The sequence below is a fragment of the Lissotriton vulgaris genome, chromosome 3_1 (genome assembly GCF_964263255.1).
Source record: "Lissotriton vulgaris chromosome 3_1, aLisVul1.2, whole genome shotgun sequence".
Lineage (NCBI taxonomy): Eukaryota > Metazoa > Chordata > Amphibia > Caudata > Salamandridae > Lissotriton > Lissotriton vulgaris.
Window position 1 is genome coordinate 1026814403 of NC_141689.1, and position 19236 is coordinate 1026833638.

Below are 19236 nucleotides of genomic sequence, written 5' to 3' on the forward strand. Positions count from 1 at the left end.
CGGACTTCTTCTCGGGGGAGACTGGGAACCCCTCCCTTGGTTCCCTTGGGAATTACTGTGGGGCCCTTTCTGGAACTCCCTCTGTTTACCCTTGTTCCCCCCCACTCTTCTGCTAGGGACCCAGCCCACCTTTGTAGGAGTCTCCCACCTGACCCTTGTGGACCCTGGTACTGACCCAGCGGTCTTCCTCCTCAGCAAGCTTCCTAGGGTTAGTCAACTTGCTATCAATATGGTGCTGGCGTAGCTCTGGAAAACAATTAGTAGACAAGTGCTCCCTTGCATTCAAATCATAGAGCACTTCAAAAGTATCCACTTAGCTACCTTCACCCAACCATCCATAGTTCTGCAAAAGAAAGATACATATTCTACCCAAATGGTTCTCTCCAGCTTCCTACAATTCCTGAACCTCTGTCTATAGAGTTCTGGGGTCAAGCCATACCTTGTCATCAGTGCTTCCTTCATGTGGGCATAAGACATCCTATTCTCACTGGGTAGGTCTAACAAAGTATTCCTCCCCTCACTCACAAAGCGGCCCCACAACCCCGCTCCCCAATCCTTCTCAGGGACCCGGTGGGCCAACATTGCTATTTCATAGGCTGCAAACCACTGCCCAATGTCTTCATGCTTATTGAAATCTTTGATGACATCCATGGGGATATATACCCTGCCTTCTGAAGGCACAGATGGTGCGCTGCCACCAGAGGGATTGATCTCTAAGCCATTTGCCTTGATCTCTAACTCCCTCAATATCCTCTCATGTTCCATTCTCATTCTCTCTCTCTCCAAGGACAATCTGTTATTCTCTGCTTCCCTCTGACCCTCCAACCTAAGCTTAGCCATCTCCAGCTTGTGTGCCCTACTCTCTGGGGGACAGGTCTTTGGAAGAGATACTATTGCCAGGTGGGGACGGTACTCCTCCCCTGGCTGGAAACACTGGCCTATCCAGTTGCCCATCTGCATCCCCAGCTGGCTCCACCACAAGATCAGGGGCATTTCTTGCTTCTACCCAGGCCCTCAGCTCCTTTTGGTAGTCATCCTTTTTGGAAATGCCTGGTGTAGCAACTTTCAATTTCTTGCAGAGATGCTTGAGCTGTTTCAAAGTGTAGGTTTCCAACCTCTCTTCCTCAAAATCAAGATCCATAGATGCAACAGATGCTGGTCTACTCATGGTAGTAAGAATTGGGAGTTTTCAGGACAAAATAACTGTCTAAGGAAAAATAAAATCTACCAAAAAAAAGTATGTGGTCGCGTTTGGTCTGCACTCACTAGTAGTGTACACCAATTACTGTTTATGAGTCAGAAATGCAGGTCCAAATCCTCACTGCTGACCACCAATGTTAGAACTGGGGGTCTCTAGTTGGGAACGGTATACAACTTTGTCCAAATAGGGACCCTTGGTTCTAAGTCAGGATAAAGGGATTGCACTCCTAAATAACTCCTGCTCACCCCCTTGGTAGCTTGGCACGAGCAGACAGGCTTATCTCAGAGGCACTGTGTTAAGCATTTGTGAATACACACGGTAATACAGTGAAAACACAAGAAAAACATTCGATATATGCCATGAAGTTGGTGGACACGACGACCCGTGACTACCTTTGACTTAGGTACCATTGAGGTGGAGATGCTAGCTATACATTTGGCGTTACACTGAGAAACGTATGACATTGAGGCCATTAAGAAATACGTACGACCAATAGATATAAAAATAAGCCATTGAGACGGACGCTTGAATTTTGAATTTTTACTGATCTGGTGACGTGTTTAGTAGGTCACACCTCGACATTTGGGGTAGCCCTCCCTATATTTGATAGGCTTATAAACTGTACACTATAGCGGGATCAAATCACTGAACTTCATGTTTTTGACTAGAGATAGCTGCCTTTTACCTGAAGTCCCCTGGGCAAGTGTGGTTGTGTAAATCTGGAAGAGGTCCTGAGGAAGGTGGCCTTGCACCACCGAAACGCGCGTCGACCAAGTGCGGAATCTCATACTGTGGTCTGAGATTTGTCTATGGGCAGACATTTTTCTGCTAATTAGATCTAGTCCCTTTACAGATTTCTGTTTGAATGAATGTAGTGAGGATATGATTGTGTGAGAATGACTAATGAAGAGGGTTGCTATCCAGGGGTTATAGTTGCTTCATGACATGTTTTTTGCTTTGTATATTGGCTTTTATTATGTGTATATTTGATTTTTAAAAATGACTTCTTTTGTATGAATTAGTAATGAAATTTCATGTTTCAAATTTATGAATTGCTTATGAACTTGGATATAAAGTAATACAAACCTTTATGAGGGAAAAAAAGAAAACAAGAAATACATTTTATATGAAAATAAATAAAAGAGAATATCTTGTGAAAAAAAATACTTTTATAAAAAGGATGAAGGAATATTGTGTGTTTGTCACCCATGTATGTTAAAAAGTATATCAGAATTATATCTTTATTAATTTACTATGGTCAATGAGGGAAATGTGTTTTTCTTGTGTTTCTTCATTCCCCTCTTTCCCTGACCTGCTTTAGTCTCGAGGGGGTCCCATCAATTTTGCTAAATACAGTGAAAACACTGCAGATGGACACCACACAAGTTTTTATAAAAATAAGTATTCTTTATATAGACTTAACACAAGACCACAAATGACAAAAATCCACAATACAGTACTTAAGATTGACTTAAAGATGGTAGATGTTGCGTAGTTCAAGTTGGTGACAAATGCGACACAGTGCTCACAAAAGTACCTGGGTGTGTAACGCAAAACAAACAAAAGGCTCGCAGAGTGGGAGATGTGTTGGTTCCGTGCTTCGGGGGAGATGATGCGTCGCACCTCAATGCTTGCGCAGAGTAGGGGATGCGTCTTGATCCTTACCGGACCGGAGGTGATGCATAGATTCTTGTTCTGCGGCCTGGTTGCGATGCGCAAGATGGCGACTCGATGCGATGCGTCAACCCTGGTGTGATGCGATAAGATTGTGCCCTTGATGCGATGATGCGTACACGCCCTGGCAGCCTTACGACGACTCTCTACTTTGAAGCAGCGACAGGCCCTGCGACGACTACAGCTGCGGCGGCGACACGCTTCTTCTCGTTGCAGCGCGCTTCCAGCTCCCTTCAGGCTTCTGCAGATAGAATTCCCAGCAAGGAAATTCAGAGGGGAGCTGGTGGTGAAGTATTTTGTCCCTCAGACTTCAGCAGGAGGCAAGCACAAGTTCAAGCCCTTGGAGAAATATTCTGTAAGATGATGAAAGTGCTTTGAAAGTTCATTCTCCTTTCCTTGGCAATAAGGAAACCACTGTAGGCCAACCCAGCAAACAGCACACTGGCAGAGGGGTAGTCCAAATTCCTGCAGCTGAGAAGGAGAGAATGGTTTTTAGAGGTCAATCTAGCAATGGGCGCACTGCCTGTATGGAAGCACTAATGGACAGTGATTTGTGGTGCAACTGGGTGAGCGGAAAACCATGTAACCACTCAATGGTTGCGTCAGCAAGCTGGCAAAACCTCACAATTCCCACATAGACGTACCCTATGTACACACACACAATATTTTTGTACACGTAGGTGGTAGTACATAAACTTCATAGCAATGCAAACATGCAGAGAAACTGTTTCTCTGCATGTTTGCATTGCTATGAATTTTATGTACTACCACCTACGTGTACAAAAATATTGTGTGTGTGCATAGGGTACGTCTATGTGCAAATTCCTGCAGCTTCTTGAGTTCTTCTCCTTGGCAAAAGATTTGTCTTGTTCCCAGAAGTGATCTGAAGTTCTTGGGTCTGGGTCCCAATATTTATACTACTTTTTGTTTTGTTCTTTGAAGGCAGAGGGGCCTTTGCCCAGTCCAAACCAGTTCTGGAGCACTCTGTTGACATGCCTCCTTCTTTCCTTTCACAGTGCAGGGCAGAAACATCAGACGGCCCACAGGAGGTGGAGCCAGCATTGTGGAGGTAAAGCACAGCCCTGGAGCACTTTGTTGACATGATTCCTTCTCTTCTTTCACAGTGCAGGGCAGAGACATCAGCCGCACCCCAGGACGTGGAGCCAGCATTGTGGAGGGAAGGCATAGCCCTATTCAGGTCGCAGGTGCAACTCCTCCCTCCCATCTAGATGCAGATCTCTCTATTCGCCACTGGGCTGGCTCATTCTGTCTCCTGGAATCCCCAAGCCCTTTCACTCAAACTCCAGACAAGGAATACACAACCTAGTAGAGAGGCAGGCTTGGATAGTTAGACAAGAAAATACCTATGTTCTAAAAGTGGTATTTTCAAACACAGAATGTTAAAACCAACCTCACTAAAAGATGTATTTTATCATTCTGAGTTCAGGCATACTAAATTCGAATTTCTACCATGTTCACTGAGTCAGTTAGGATTATAAAATGTAATAATCTAACTGCCCATTATGGCCTACAGGTAGCCTTGCAATAGTGAAAAACAAAAATGGCTGTAATTCACTATTAGGACATGCCAGGGCATGTCCTACCTTATACTTACAATGCACCCTGCCCTTGGGCCTACCATAGGGGTGCCTGATATGAAGAAAAGGGAAGGTTTAGGGACAGACAAGTGGGTGCACTTGCCCAGTCGACATGGCAGTACTAGACTGCACATAGGCTCTGCAATGGCAGGCCTGAGACACACTTTACAAGCTGCTTCTGTGGGTGGCACAACCAGTGCTGCAATCCCACCTGCAGCATTTGATTTACAAGCCCTGGGCACACATAGTGCACTGTACTAGGGTCCCATGGAGTCACTAATCAATACATAAATTTAACATAGGGAGCACTTACACTGTGGCACTGAACAGCAGTGGCACATTGCTCAAAGCATATTACCAGCAAAACATATATCAAAAAAAGAGGAGGCAATCTGACAAAATGGGAGGGAGACTCACGCCAATGATGCCAGGTCTAACATAAACCTACTTCAACTAAGATGTTAGGGCCGACACTTTCATCTTACCGCATGGAAACTTGACACCATTGGCCACACACTCAGGGAAAATGGAGCAAGTGAAGGTGGCAATGCTATAAGAGGAGAAATAAGCAAGAGTGAAAGAGGAAGCCTGAGCTATTCACCGTAGAATTGTCTAGAGGCATTTGATTGAAAGAAGATCTACAAGTATGCAAAAACTATTAATGGTTCATTTGGATTAAAGAAAAAGGATCCTAGGCTGGAGTATAAGAGATAATATAATTGTCCTCTCCGCAAATAAATAAACATGATATTTTGCTCTCTAACCCCTGAAATCAGGACTCAATCAATACAGTTGTGTTTCATGTCCAGCAGTGGCGTAACATATGCCCCTGAAGCCCCCACAGTGTGGGGGGAAAGCTCCAAGTGGAGCCCTCAGCACAGTACCCTGGCATGAGAGCTCCTGAATAAGTCCGGAGGGGGGCCCCTCCATGTAATTTGCAGGGGGGCCCCATCAAGTTTGTTACGCCACTGAGAGTCTCAATGCTAGTAGAACAGTTTTGTGCTGCAGGTCAGGTCTGAGGTGAGCTGCACACTCTAAATCTTTTTGGGGCAATTTGCTAGCTATGGAATGTTTTTCTCTTGAAGATAATATATTAGCACCTTTCCTATAAAATGGCTGTTCGCTCATATCTGCACAATCTCCAGCCACTTTGCATAATAGCATATACGTGGTTCTCTTTGATCTTGTTTAACTTGAACCTGTTTCCGTTTAATTTTCTTAACAATGAAAGTATTGGCATATTTAGTTTCGGGCCATTGGGACCAACCGAGTAGGTTGAGAGGCGGCGAGTCTCGCGGTCTGTAATTCCGACAGCGAGTGAAGATCTGCTGATCCCTCTGAGCCCATGTAGCGGTTCATAAAACCTAGCACTATACAACGCCTGATGACTAACAGGAGTTGGATGGGTAAACCGTGAGTTATCCTGAGGACAGTACAAATTGTTATCTTACCTCACTTTTCATTTCCTAACGGTGTGGGCAGGCCTTAGCGTGCTTGGACCCCCGTAGGATTGTTTTGTTTTGTTTTAATTTGGTCCTGAAGAAAGCTGAGCTGACTTTAGCTTTTTACAGCAGAAACCTGTTGACCAGTCACTTATTGGTATCGCTGGACTAAAATCAAAACATCCAGTGATTATACCAATTTTAATGTGAAACAACTGGCCCCGAATAAAGTCTGTTGAGGCACGGTTGTGATCTTTTATCCACACACTTTTTGCACTGATCACCACTTTCACACACACCTGCTCCGCTGCACTTGCAGGCGTGGTAGCACACAGGAGGGGATAGTCAGCCCCCCCTGTGAACAAACCCAATGATGAAGCATGTCACCTCTAGGGTGAGTGAGGGTTCTTTTAGAAAATAATTAATTTTCCCCTTTTTTTCCTTCACATATGCATAGATTTATGTACCATCTGACCACTCACTTTTAGGATAGGTTTTCCACCTTGTTTACACAGAAGAATAGGGTTCTTCATGGTTATAGTGTCCGGGGCGCTCTTTTGTTGATTACAGTCAATTATATTGAGGGGTAGGAGAGTAGCCGTCTTTCCCTTTCTCTCTTGTTGTAGATTCATATTTAGTTTGTGCCATATCAGAGTCTATGGCTTTTCAGCAAATGTAAGTGAAAGCATTGCTATAAAATGCACTATAGAACAGGATTTATTTTTTTATTGTCTGATGCATCAACCCCACTCTTGAAACTTTCTTGGGGGAAACAAGCTCCCTAACTCTCTGCAAATCCGATCAGGCATTACACCTGAATTCAGTCTATGCAGGCAGCAGGAGGTGAAGTTGATTGAAGAGGATCATGTCAGTAGAAGAAAAGGGCGGAGCTTCCTGAGATCGATGTTCGTCCCCAGCACTTTTATTTAATACAAGTTCAGCGCGGGGTGTGTGAGGGGGCGCCAACAAAGATTCCCGCACAGGGCGCCAGCCGCGCCACCAACCTCAAAGCCAGCCCTGCACGTCAGCCATAAGCTGCGTCAGCCTCTAAACTGGCAGTTCAATCTTCTAACGTCTCTCACTCTTCCTCAACATTCTAAATGGAAATTTCCAGGAGTAGGAACAATAGGGTGAGATAAAATAAAGGAAGGTACCACACCTTTACTTTGTGATGTGACTGACTTACCAATCATTCGCATCAGATAATATGGATTCTCAGGAGGTCGCCATTAATTTTAATTAGGCCAGAAGCATTCTGCAAGCTGGGACAAGTGCAGAAACTGAGGCCTGAAAGTGACAGCAGACCACCATCTCTGCGCTCGTATTCCTAGCAGAAAAACTTTTGTTTAAAAACAAAAAATGAAACCAGTGTCCCTTAAAGTTCTGTGCCCCGAAAGTTGGCATGTCCCAGTTCCCAAAACGGAATCTGTCCCACTAAGACAGCTTACAACTTGTGAATCAGTTACCACCCCAACCAAGGGAACACGTCAATGGTTTTCAACAACCATTGAATCATCCCTAGGCAACTCAAAAGCGGAGAGCTCACTTCTCATTACAATTCAGAAAGGGTCGTAAAAGCACTTGAGTCGGAAAGAAGTAAAAACGTGTTTTACAATTGTAAAGGACCTAGAGTCCCTTTCAATCTGCAGGCAGGTCTGGAACAAGGAAACTGTTGTTTTTTTGTTGCTGCTGTTTGAATTTGTCCGAGTTAATCGCCCAGTGTATAATCATGTCTTATTTGTTGCTGTTGACGGTATTTCACTAAATGAAGAACTAAATGTCACAGTACAAAACATAACCCAAAAATATTCTCGTTTGTGAAATTCACAAAGGATAGACTAACCTTTCAAAATTCAAAGCAGCAACATAGCAAATGAATGTTTAAAATCCAAAACTTTTTTGAAAATACATGAAGGTATGAAATAGCTTCAACAAAGACTACGTTAATGACGTACATACGAGATGCAAGCTCAAGGGACGTCACTGCGCTGCGAAGCGCAACATCGACATGGCTAGACAGTGAAACATAAAAAATGAATAAAAAGGTATCCACTGCAGCACTTTAAATAAAGTATTGGAGCTTACCAAGTACACGCACGGTCTGTGATCCTGCCCCGTTAGTGATTCGCATTAGCAGTGGCGAAAAAGACAGTTACTGGAAATAAAAATAAAAAAACAGTGAGATCATCACTTTGAGATAATGCCAATATTCTTTTTTTTTCCTCAAAATTCTTGCCGTACTGCTTTTCAGATTAACAAATATGATTTTGCTGCACCACACCCATTCGTTCCGAGTACAATCCCCCAGTGGCGGCTGGAGGGTCCTGAAAGTGGTGTGGTACTGAACAAGCGAGCAAGCACTTCTGAAATGAACAGGGTGTTGCCTGCCTTTTTCTTTTTGCAAACTGTCCATTGAATTCTGTGTCCATTTAAACAATAGTTAAGTACATCAAAAAGGTCTGTTACAAAGCATGTCTCAATGCTGCCTTTAAAGAAAGATGTTAAAAAAGTCAGCTTTTGGCGACATGTAAATCAACAAAGCAGCAATTTAAACCTGCAATTCAGGAAACCAAAACCCCCATTATTAGCCTTTGATCCCGGTAGTTATCTTTTACATTTTGGGGCTTATTTACAAGAAACGGCCGTTTCTGTATAGATGCGTCAGCTTTCCTGCGCCTGCGTGCGAAACCCTTGAACAACCCTGGATTCGTGCTGCAAGGATTGACAGATGCGTCAGAAATTTTGACGCATCTGTCGGTACTTAAGTCACGCGTTCCTGGAGTCGTGTCGCAAGCATGAGGCAACTCCAGCAATGCATGGGGTAGCCTATTCCTATTACACTGTGTCACTCCTTAAGCCTGCTCTAAGCAGGCGTAGGGTTTTGATGCAGTGGCGTCCTAGAAGTGGCGCAGTGAAATCTTCCTGATTTCCCTGCATCACTTCTAGAAGGCATTCCTGTGTGGGAACGCCCACCCTGCATACATTATACCTGTATAATGTGGAGCAGCTCTTTACAACGTGACGCATCTCCCTACATGCGTCACGTTGTAAATGGGCTGCAACATAGCACATTGTTTACAGCACCGCTGCGTCATAAAAAGTGATGCAACGGCAGCGCAAAAGTGTCACTAGGGGCTTGTAAATATGCCCCATAGAATTTCGCAGAAAAAAGTAAAGATCCACTCACCAAGAATCTGGGTACTACAGAACGTTTTTAATTCATGCAATGGTGAAAGGAGGCCTCGGTACACTACCGCACTAATGGTGGCTCCATCCCACCCCCTGTTACCTCCAGAGGCAGTCAGAGGGAGGGTGGTAGGAGGGGCTGAGAAGAGCTGCTCCCCTTTAGCACACGACTGCCGAAGGCACGTGTTCGCCACTTCTTGAGGCTAGCCTTCAGCTGGGACTAGCTGCCAGATTTCTCCTCCAACACAACCCGTCAGCACCACCTACTCCCACATGCGCACTGTATGCCAGATCTGCCCCGGCCATTCACCTATAGCACCCTATCACAGACTCATGCAGAGCTGCTAAAACAGGCCATACCCACCACTCCTGACACTAATGCACCAGCTTGGACCTTGAGGACAAGTGAAACTTCGACCAGCACATGTGTAGTGTGTATTTATTTATTTGTTGATTAATTAAAATCATTACAAACAAGAATAGATAAAAGCAACTCACATAAACAAACATATACTATGCACAAAGTTATAATCATATTAAAATAATCATCTAAAATTGCATTAATACAGTCAATTCCATAATAATGTTTAAGCGTTTACACACTATTAAAATACAGGTATTAACTAGAGTACAATATATTAGCAGCAATCACTGTTATAGCAGCATTTAACTTAAAGTGACAGTGTTAGCAGTAGGAAATACTAGTATAATACATTTTTTGCTGTTTTCCATTTGCTAGCTATAGTAAAGTGCAATATGCATAACTATAGTAAATTAAACTAATAGACCCTTCAACTGGCATACATTTTGATTTAAACAATTCCTAAAATAGGTTTCATTTTTTTTTTTTTTTTTTTTAACTTTGGATCACAATAAACCGTTATTTACTTTTCTTCGTCTTTAAGTTTCTTCTCAACAATAATAATGAACTTAACAAAGTGGTAGGTAACTTTGATATTGGCCCCACTCAAACAGGTAATAATTGCTTGCCTGCATGTTCTAATTCCTAATTCATTAAAAATTGGTTTTAGGATCAACTTCCGATCCTCTGCCAAAGCTGGACATAAGGTTACGATGTGTGTTAGTGTTTCCTCCCTTTGACTACAAAGCCTGCAGATGCTAGATTCCCATTGATTTTCCCATTTTGGTATACCATCCTTTGTCGGATATCTTCCCAGCCTTAAATACATAAATTTATTCTTAAGCCTAGGTTTTAAATGATAAGACAAGTAAGATTGAGGTGACAGCCTACCGAAAGAGTTTGCAACTGTCCAGAAATGACTTCTTTTTCTTAATTCCTCCTTGTCCGCTATAGTCGTTAATAATGCGGCCATTTGATTCATCCCTTTTTTAAAAACGATCCTGCTCCTCAGTTCATCAGCCAAATTAGAGCAGTCAAATTTACTTATACATTCATTAAAATACAGCTGCCAATTTTTTGAATATTCCCCTTCTGAGATTTCAAGCCAGCATAACTTTGCCAGTGAGCCTTCCTCTGAACGGACTAATGTTAAAAGAGACTTCAAGAATGTAGATTGACGCGCCAGAGATTGTTTTTTCAAACCAAATTCCAGTCTTATGTTTGCTCGACTAATATATTTGGGGATTTTAAAAACACTTTTATATATTCTAATCTCTATATCATCGAGCACTTTGGCGTCTTTGCCCCTGAAGATGAATGAGCAATATTCCAAAGATGGCATTAATTTTGCTCGCATCACCTTTATCAGATGGTCGTAATTGGGGCATAATAGTTTGTCTCTTAATTTTCTAAAAGCAAATGCAAGTGAGCAACCCCTAGCTTCAAGACTATTAAAATGCTGTCTAAAAATCAAACCATCGTCAAACATGATTCCAAGGTATTTGTATAATTTCACATTTTCAATTATCATACCGTTAATATTCCACTCATTAATCCTAGGCTTCCCTTTTCCCATAGTCATTATCTTTGTCTTTTTTATATTAATTGTCAGACCATTTTGTGTAACATAACCATTAAAAGAGTTAATTAATCTTTTTAATCCTATTTCTGTTTGGCTCATTAAGATCGTATCGTCTGCATATTGCATATATTTGATTTCCTGGCCATGAATAGAAGGCGAATGCGAATTTATATTGTTAAAATGGGCTGGTAAATCAGCCATAAAAGATTAAAAAGGCAAGGAGCCAAGACACACCCCTGTTTTAGTCCCACATTTGTAGCTAAACGTTGGGTCATGTGTTTGCCATCGCCTATTTTGATTTGCACCCAGGTGTTGGAGTATAGCAATATAATCATTTTTAATAGAGACTCTGGAATACCCCAGTTCTGTAGCTTCCTCCAAAGTCTATTTCGTGGTACAGAATCAAAAGCGGCTTTTAAATCAATAAAACAAACATATAATCTTTGCTTCCTACTTTTGGCTCTCTCACCTAATAACGTTAATAAAATCAAATTTGTATGGGTTGATTCGCCCCTTCTAAACCCTGTTTGAAATTTAGGAATCAGCTCCTCCTGTGAGGCCCAAGTCTCTAACTCTTCCAGCAAGCAACTAGCAAATATTTTTGCCTCTACGTCAGTGAGTGTAATTAAACGGTAATTAGCCGGATTATCCTGCGGGCCACATTTGTAAATCGGCTGTATAATGCTCCCGTGCCAGGATAACGGAAGAAGACCTGATTTAAGAATCTCATTAAATAAAAGCATTAATAACTCAGGCCAATTACTCAATTCAGCCTTAAATATTGCATTTGGGATACCATTTGGACCCGGTGCTCCGTTGGATTTGATCCTTTTTATCGCCTTTTTTACTTTATTGAGCGACCAGGGTTTCGTATCCACTGTACAATGAGGAGGAGAGATGCCACCCCCACTCCCCCTATCTTTTACTTTATGCATGTCATCTAACCTATTATTACTATATTTATCATTATCTAAATATTCTGTATCCATTTTTTCATTAAAAAAGCTCACCCAACTCACTTCATCAACATTAGCACTGCTGCCTCTATTATTACCATTCTCAATATCATTAATGATACTCCAGAATAACCGAAGATCTTTGGATTTACATGCATGATGGACCTTTGCCCAAATTGATTCATAATAGGCTTGTTTTGCTATCCATATTTCCTTCTTGTATCTCTGTTTTAACTCTCTAATTTTACATGATATATTGAGAAGTGGTAGCCTGGTATTATTCCTGTAAAGTAATCTTATTTCTTTATTAAGTTTTCTTTTTTGTTCAAGTAAGTGGAAAGAATACCATCCTGGTCTCCGGGGATTTAGTGTTATACCCTTACAGGGCTCATCTCTAGCAAATTTAGCTACTAATTTATCACACAAATGAGACCAAAGCTCAACCATAGACTGCCCTTCAGCATAAGCAGAGTGCGTATCCTGAATTAAACAGCCAAGAACGCCCAGAATTTTATCCTCAGTTTTTCCATTCCAAACTAACCTTTTAAGATTAAAGGCTGTTGGAACTTTTATCATAGTCCTAGTTTCTGGCAGATACTCCGATTCAATGTCAAAGAGAATGACTTGTGGATTGTGATCGCTTTCGATCCTCGGGACAATCTCGTAATTTTTTACTAAATGATTTAATCTCTCAGACAGTATAGTATAGTCTATTACAGAGGAACATTCACCCTTGTTAAATGTAGGAATATTATCAGAATCATGCAGAATCTTTAAGTTGTATTTTTTGAACTCATATTCTGTCCATTGAGCTAACCGTTTTAAGTCAAGAGTCTGCCCATTTAAAGGATCAAAGTGCATATTAAAATCACCTGAAATAATAAATACTGAATCCAAATGCTCATAATATAAAGTTTTTACCATTCCCCAAAGCAGGGTTATTTGAGAAGATCTAACTTTCTTTTTACAACTTAAGTACACATTTAATAAGATAATTGAATGACTGGCTATTAGTTTAACACACTGGAGCCATTTAACATGGAGGCCAATTTCAAAGTGAGATGCTTTAAGATTTGTAGAGATGTATATAGAAAGACCCCCACGTGGGCGACCTGAGTTGGCTTCATGTGTTGCATTATTACAGTATTCTATATAGCCGATAAGGGGTTCATTAGACATCGACCAGGTTTCCTGCAACATTATTATACTAGACACTTTCAGGAAATCCATTACCCCTTGGTCTTCAATTAGTGATTTTAAGCCATTGGTGTTCCAGGAACATAGAGTCAGAGGATTTGAACTACATCAATCCTTCTTTTCATGATTTTGCTTAATTAATATTCCTGGAAGCCAACTCCAATCGTCTTGTAACTCTGGGACTTTCTTCAATGTTTCACAGGTCCGCAAACCAGATTGGCTACTCCTTATCTTAATGCCGTATGCTATGTTTAATTCCTTAGTTGCGCCTGATGCATTTTTTAAAACTCTAACCTGTTCTGTTCTGGTTGTTTTTTTATCATCTCGTTTTTGACTAGCCAGACATATTTTATTCTCATCACTTTTTTGCTGCATTATATCATGGGGCTCATTTGGAATCAACACCATTGGATAACAAGATTCTTTTGGTCTCCAAACTTTAATACCCCATTTCTCAAATACACTAACATTCGCCATTATTTTGTCTGCAATGTCCCTGTTTAGCCAAGTTGTAATTGTTATCTCCTTATCGGAGTATGCATCTTCTTCCTTAAATTCCACTGAATCGAGATCCGTAGTTACCACATCTTTAAGATCTGTAATAACACGTAGTAATTTCAAAATATTACCACGGTTTAAAATATCGTGCGGGCCTCTAGATATGTATTGGGGGCTGAAGGCTACTTTCCTTGTTTCGGGCGACTGGTTTAAATATTCACTATTTTCTTTCTTCATAATAACAGGGGGGCATATATTTTCCATTACTGGCGACCCATCTCTTTCCGTCGGCAAAATGCCTTCTTTGACATCCTTGATTAATAGCTCTTGTGTCCCTAAATGGACCTCTTGAATAATTTTATTATCACCTTGCTGGACAGTGTGATTTACTAGTATCTGATTAACAATGTTGTTTTGGTCTTCTTGGTCAACCTCTAATTCATTACTTGATATACGTCTTAAATCAATACCTCGATCATTACTCTGGCTTGTTAAATAACTGTTAGACTTAGCTGGATTCCTAATTTGGCCAAATTGCAGATTATGGACTTCTGCACTTACACTTATCATTTTATCGGATACTTTTTCCTTTATTATTATTGGTGCATCGACTATGGGGACTGCACCGGATGTGCCCTCTACCTCCTCTGGGTTTTTTGTACAACACTCAAATAATTGGCTTTCATTTACAATAAGTCCTGATTTTTTATTGGGGCCAAAGATCGGAAAGTATGAATTTATTTCAGATCCCTTTACTTTCAATGGGTTAGGATCTATACTCACTTTTTTACTAAGCGTTTGTAGTTCATAAGCTTTTTTATTGTGAGTTTTCCTTAGCCTTTTCCTAGCCCTTTTTGACAAGTTTGTCATTTTTGGTGGAGCCCTTGATTCTTTGCATTGTTTCGAACATGCTTTTTCCAGATTACTTGAGTCATTGATTCCACCAGAGACATCACAGCTCCCCCCTTCTATTGCCAAGCTGTCTTCTAAAGAAACTAAATGATGGACTTCAGTTTTAGCTTGTGGATTGCTAACATCTTTCACAGATTGAGATATAACATCATCACTCAGTCTGCCTAGAATATTAGAAGGTGCAGTCATTTCATCCCTACCTTGCCCATTTCTACCCGACAATGCTTTTACTTCTTGCACCATGGAACTAACTACTGAAGGCAGATCCGAGATCTTATCAATCAACTGTGCACATGTCCAGGTTATATATGACGTATTCTTATCTGCTTGAACATTCGTAACAAGATTGGTTAAATGCAGGAGTTTTGTGTCAATACCCGCCACGTGGTTTGCTAGAGTGTTTAATATATCCACCTGAACATCCAATTTATCTGAGTGGAAATTCAGCGCATTAGTAATTGAACCCATGGTATGTATTAAACAGTCCCATAAGCCCTGTTCTGTGCTAACCTCACCCTTTGTTTGATTGGCCTCAACTTTAGATGATGACGGTATATTCTCTTTAAGGTCTGAGCTACATCGATCGATTGTACTAATATTCTTCTCAGAGCTACCAACATCTTGATTGTAAAATGATTTATTAATAGTGAGGCTATTAAAGCTATTCTCCATTTCAATACTTAATTGATCCAGATTAATCAAGCTGACATTGCCATCTTTAATTAAACGACTATTTGGGACAGGCTGTAAATCCTCTGTAACTAGAAAGGATTCGCTGGATCCATATTTAAGAGCAGGAATTCCAACATCAACTCCTTCTCCAGCTTCAGGTCCTTGTACATACATATTACCAAGCACACTTTCATATTTATTTTCAATCGGTGCCTTCAGCGGAGACAAATGGCACCCTACATTCACCCCCTCAAAACTCAACTCTTGACTGACCATTTGAGAATCAATAGCCTGCCGAGGCTCCACCTGCGCTGTAAAGGCACAGTCATGAATTTGCGCCTGAGCTTGTAACTGCCCTGCTAAAATTAAGGGATGGGGTGAGGTTGAGGGTGCAAGTGTGGGTGTCAGCGCTTTTTCTGTCACAACCTCTGCGACTAGAATCTTCATGTCCTGCTTAACCGATACAACATCCACTTTTTCGGACAGCTTAGTTTTGGTCAGATCATTAACAGGGCAACTTTCTTTTTCTTTTTTACACAATGGGGAGGGCAGGGGAGAGGATAATGTGCACTCACTAAACCCCCCGCTAAGTTCGTCCCTCTCAGAAAACGTTCTTTTATGGTTTTCTTTGTGAATATCTTTATCTGATTGTATTTGATGGTACTTAAAGAAGTAGTTCTTTATAGACGTCTGCGCCACACATGGAGACTTCATATGAACATGGTCTTTACATAGGGTAGCGGATAGAGCCCTTTCCTCGGCTGGGATAAGCAGATTCTCCTCTGAACGGGCACCTCTTCCATTATTTAACACGTCTCCCTCCTGTTCTCCGTTTCCCTTTTCCCAGCTAAGTCCAGCTGGGTTTTCTCCAGTCCCTACCATCACTTCTGGTTTCACCTCAGTCGATTTAATTCGCTTAGAGCCTTGCGGGGCTCCACGCTGGAAACCAGACCTCATCATCATAAAACACACAAGATCACACAAGGACCGCTCAACACCGCCTCTTCTCTTTGAGATCTTTTGAGTTACTGAGCTTGCATAGGGTTTTGCAACTCTCTTGGTGCTCTATTGCGAGATCTTACTAACAACCAGTGTTTCCTAGTCTCTTTAAGTCTCTGTAAGCGCAAACCCTCACCACCCCGCTCTATTTACTCCTCCTCCTCCTCCCAAGCCTGTCTGCCCCCTTAAGTAGGAACACCTGCCGTCAGGGAGGAGAAACGAGGATATTGCGTATTTGACGTGGCGTGATGTCTACTCACTCTGGCGTTGAAAAGATAGTTAAAGATAGTTAAAAAGTTGAAAGGTGCTTGGATTTTATTTTTCACTAGGGATTATAACTGCCAGTGCTTGCAGCAATAACAATGCCAGTTCGCTATGTTCGCTATGTTATTAGTATATACTAGTTATACTCCAGTTATACTCCAGTCTCCTGTATCCACAGTGTACGGCAAACGACCACGAGACTCGGGCCATAAACTGCCAGGAAACCCACAGCAGGGGAACCACAGAGTTGTCCCTGGAGGCCAAAGCGTATCGAGTTCAGCACAAACATGCGGCAGCACCCGGGGAGTGAAGGCGAGCAACACCTCCTGACACTGCCTCGCTCACCTCACTCACTCGCTCACCAGCTGGCGCCGCCTCTCGATAGCATTCTTGGCCACTTGACCGCTTGAACAGTGCGGAACACTCCGCAACACACCCCCAGACTTGGGCTCAGGGTCCACTCCTCCACTCCTCCGGTGTCTCCCCTGGTCTCTCCCTGGTCTCTCCCGGTTTCTCTGGGTTCCTCAGGGCTCCACACCTCTTTGCCCCCTCCAACGGGCTCCTTCAGACTTTCCTCGCCCGCCCCCCTTACCTCAGGCCGGGCTCCCAGCTCCTGAAAGGGGTTATGGGCTACGGATTACTCAGATTACTCCTGCAGAATTATTCGCACACCAAGCACAGCTGCTGCTGCTCGACCCTAATCGCTCCGCCTCTCTCTCTGTGGTTCGAGTCTCTCCAAGCCCACAGATAAACCACAGTCTCCGGTCAGCGACGGGAGAGCAGGCAGGCGCAGTGGGGGGACGGCTGTTTTTCGAACACCTCACCTCACACCTCACATGCACACTCGTGCCAGTGCCCGGAACAATTCAATCCAAAGCTCCGCAGTTCTCAGGACTGCGGGCGGGTGCAAGCCGGGTGCAAGCTGGTGCAGGTGCGATTACGGAGCGGAGCAGACCGCAACCTTACATCGAAGATGGCGTTCTGGCGTTCTGGCGTCTTGAGCAGCTCACGAGCTCCCTCTGGCGGCTGCAATAGTAGAGCTCTGTTTTTCTCTTCACTGTATGCAGCAGTATTCACTCCACCCCTCTCCCTCCTTCTAAACAAAGAGTCTCGGCTGTTTTATAGTGAGCACCCTGCGGCAGGGCGGGATCTAGAGCGGTGCGATCGGTGCGACTGCACCGCGGTTGACTTGGTGTGGGGTCGTCATTTTCGAAAATGTGTATTAACATTTTGAAAGCACCTGCTGCCTTGTTCCTGGTCTCCAGCAACTTTCAAACATCAATTAAAATGTCAGGAGAAGTCCAGTGATTAATCGTCTTCCTGAAAAGAGACCGGAGGTTTGTCTAGTGGAAGTTTTGACTCATCCTAAGGTAGGGCAGAGGGTTAAAATGCCTGCTGCTAAGAACATGTGCCATGCAGACAACGAAGTGCATATAATGTAGATAGGTCAGTGGGTTACAGCTTCTGTAAGAAAGCTCCTTTTCTTGCTTGCCGTTTATAAGTGAAAACCTAATATAGAACATTGAGCTATTAACTGTCCCCCTAAAGCTGCTGCAAACTGCAAGGTATATGTTAGAACTATATATATTTTTTTGCACAATCTTTCATTATCCTAATCTTGTGAAAAAGGTTCATTTGGATAGAAAACAATTCTTTTTATGAAAGAGAACCCCTTACAGTGATGTTACGTTTTAAATTCTGAATTTTTGCCTTTCCTGAATAAGAACTTTAATTATATTGCCTACCAGTATCGATGACATGTCACTCCTACACTACAACTTGTAGTACTGTCTGATGTAACATTTCCTATACACTGATTTACACACATATGATTGTCTCTGTGCAATGTGTGTGTGGTGTAAAGTACTCTGACACCATATACTGCCATGAGTGGTGCTATAAAACTATATGAATCTGAGAGACAGTGGTTATGGAGACTTGAGAGGCACTCTTAAAAGGTGCTAGTGAGGGAACCCGTGGCAGAGGTGGTCATTGGGGGGGCCGCCAACGAACATTTTCACACAGGGCGCTACCAGCGCTAAAGCCGGCCCTGCCCCGCAGCCCTTAGCTTTAAACTGCTCAGCGGGCTCCTTCTCCTCCTTGAATGGGAGGGCCACGCCTCTCAACATGGCTTTAAACCAGCCACCAGTGTTATGTTGTTATGTTATGTTATGTTAAATCAATTTGTTAAGCGCGCTAACACCATTAGGTTTCTTGGCGCTGTACAGAGGGAGTCGGGAGGAGAGACAGAAAATAACATAACAGAGGATGAGACTAGTGGTAGGCTACCGTAAACAGATGCGTTTTGAGGAAGGATCTGAACGTGGAGTAGGGGGAGAGCAACCTAAGAGAAAGAGGTAAGGAATTCCAAAAAGACGGGGCTAAGAAAGAAAACCTAAGACCACCGTGTTTCTTCCGCTTGAATCTGGGGACAGAAAGTAAAGCCAATTGGGAAGAACGAAGGGTACGGGAAGGGATGTAAGAATGAAGCAAGGAAGAAATGAAGGAGGGGCCAAGACCAGTGAGAGATTTGAAAATGATGCAACCGAGCTTAAATTTACAGCGGGCAGAGACCGGGAGCCAGTGGAGACTTTTTAGGAGAGGTTGGACATGCTGATCTCTAGGTTGATGGTAGATCAAGCGAGCAGCTTGATTTTGGATCAGCTGGAGTCTCCTGAGTTGGTATGCAGGAAT

At 42.6% G+C, this 19236-nt stretch overlaps 1 protein-coding gene across 2 annotated transcripts in view; it reads right to left on the reverse strand.

The window, feature by feature from the left end:
- The window catches only part of LOC147727331 (uncharacterized), a 1245320-nt gene that overhangs the window by 891184 nt on the left and 334900 nt on the right, over positions 1–19236 (reverse strand). For both annotated transcript variants that reach the window (XM_086961416.1, XM_086961415.1), the window contains one exon: positions 8001–8070. The gene's annotated coding sequence lies outside the window, so the exon portion shown is untranslated. The remainder of the gene's footprint in view (positions 1–8000; positions 8071–19236) is intronic.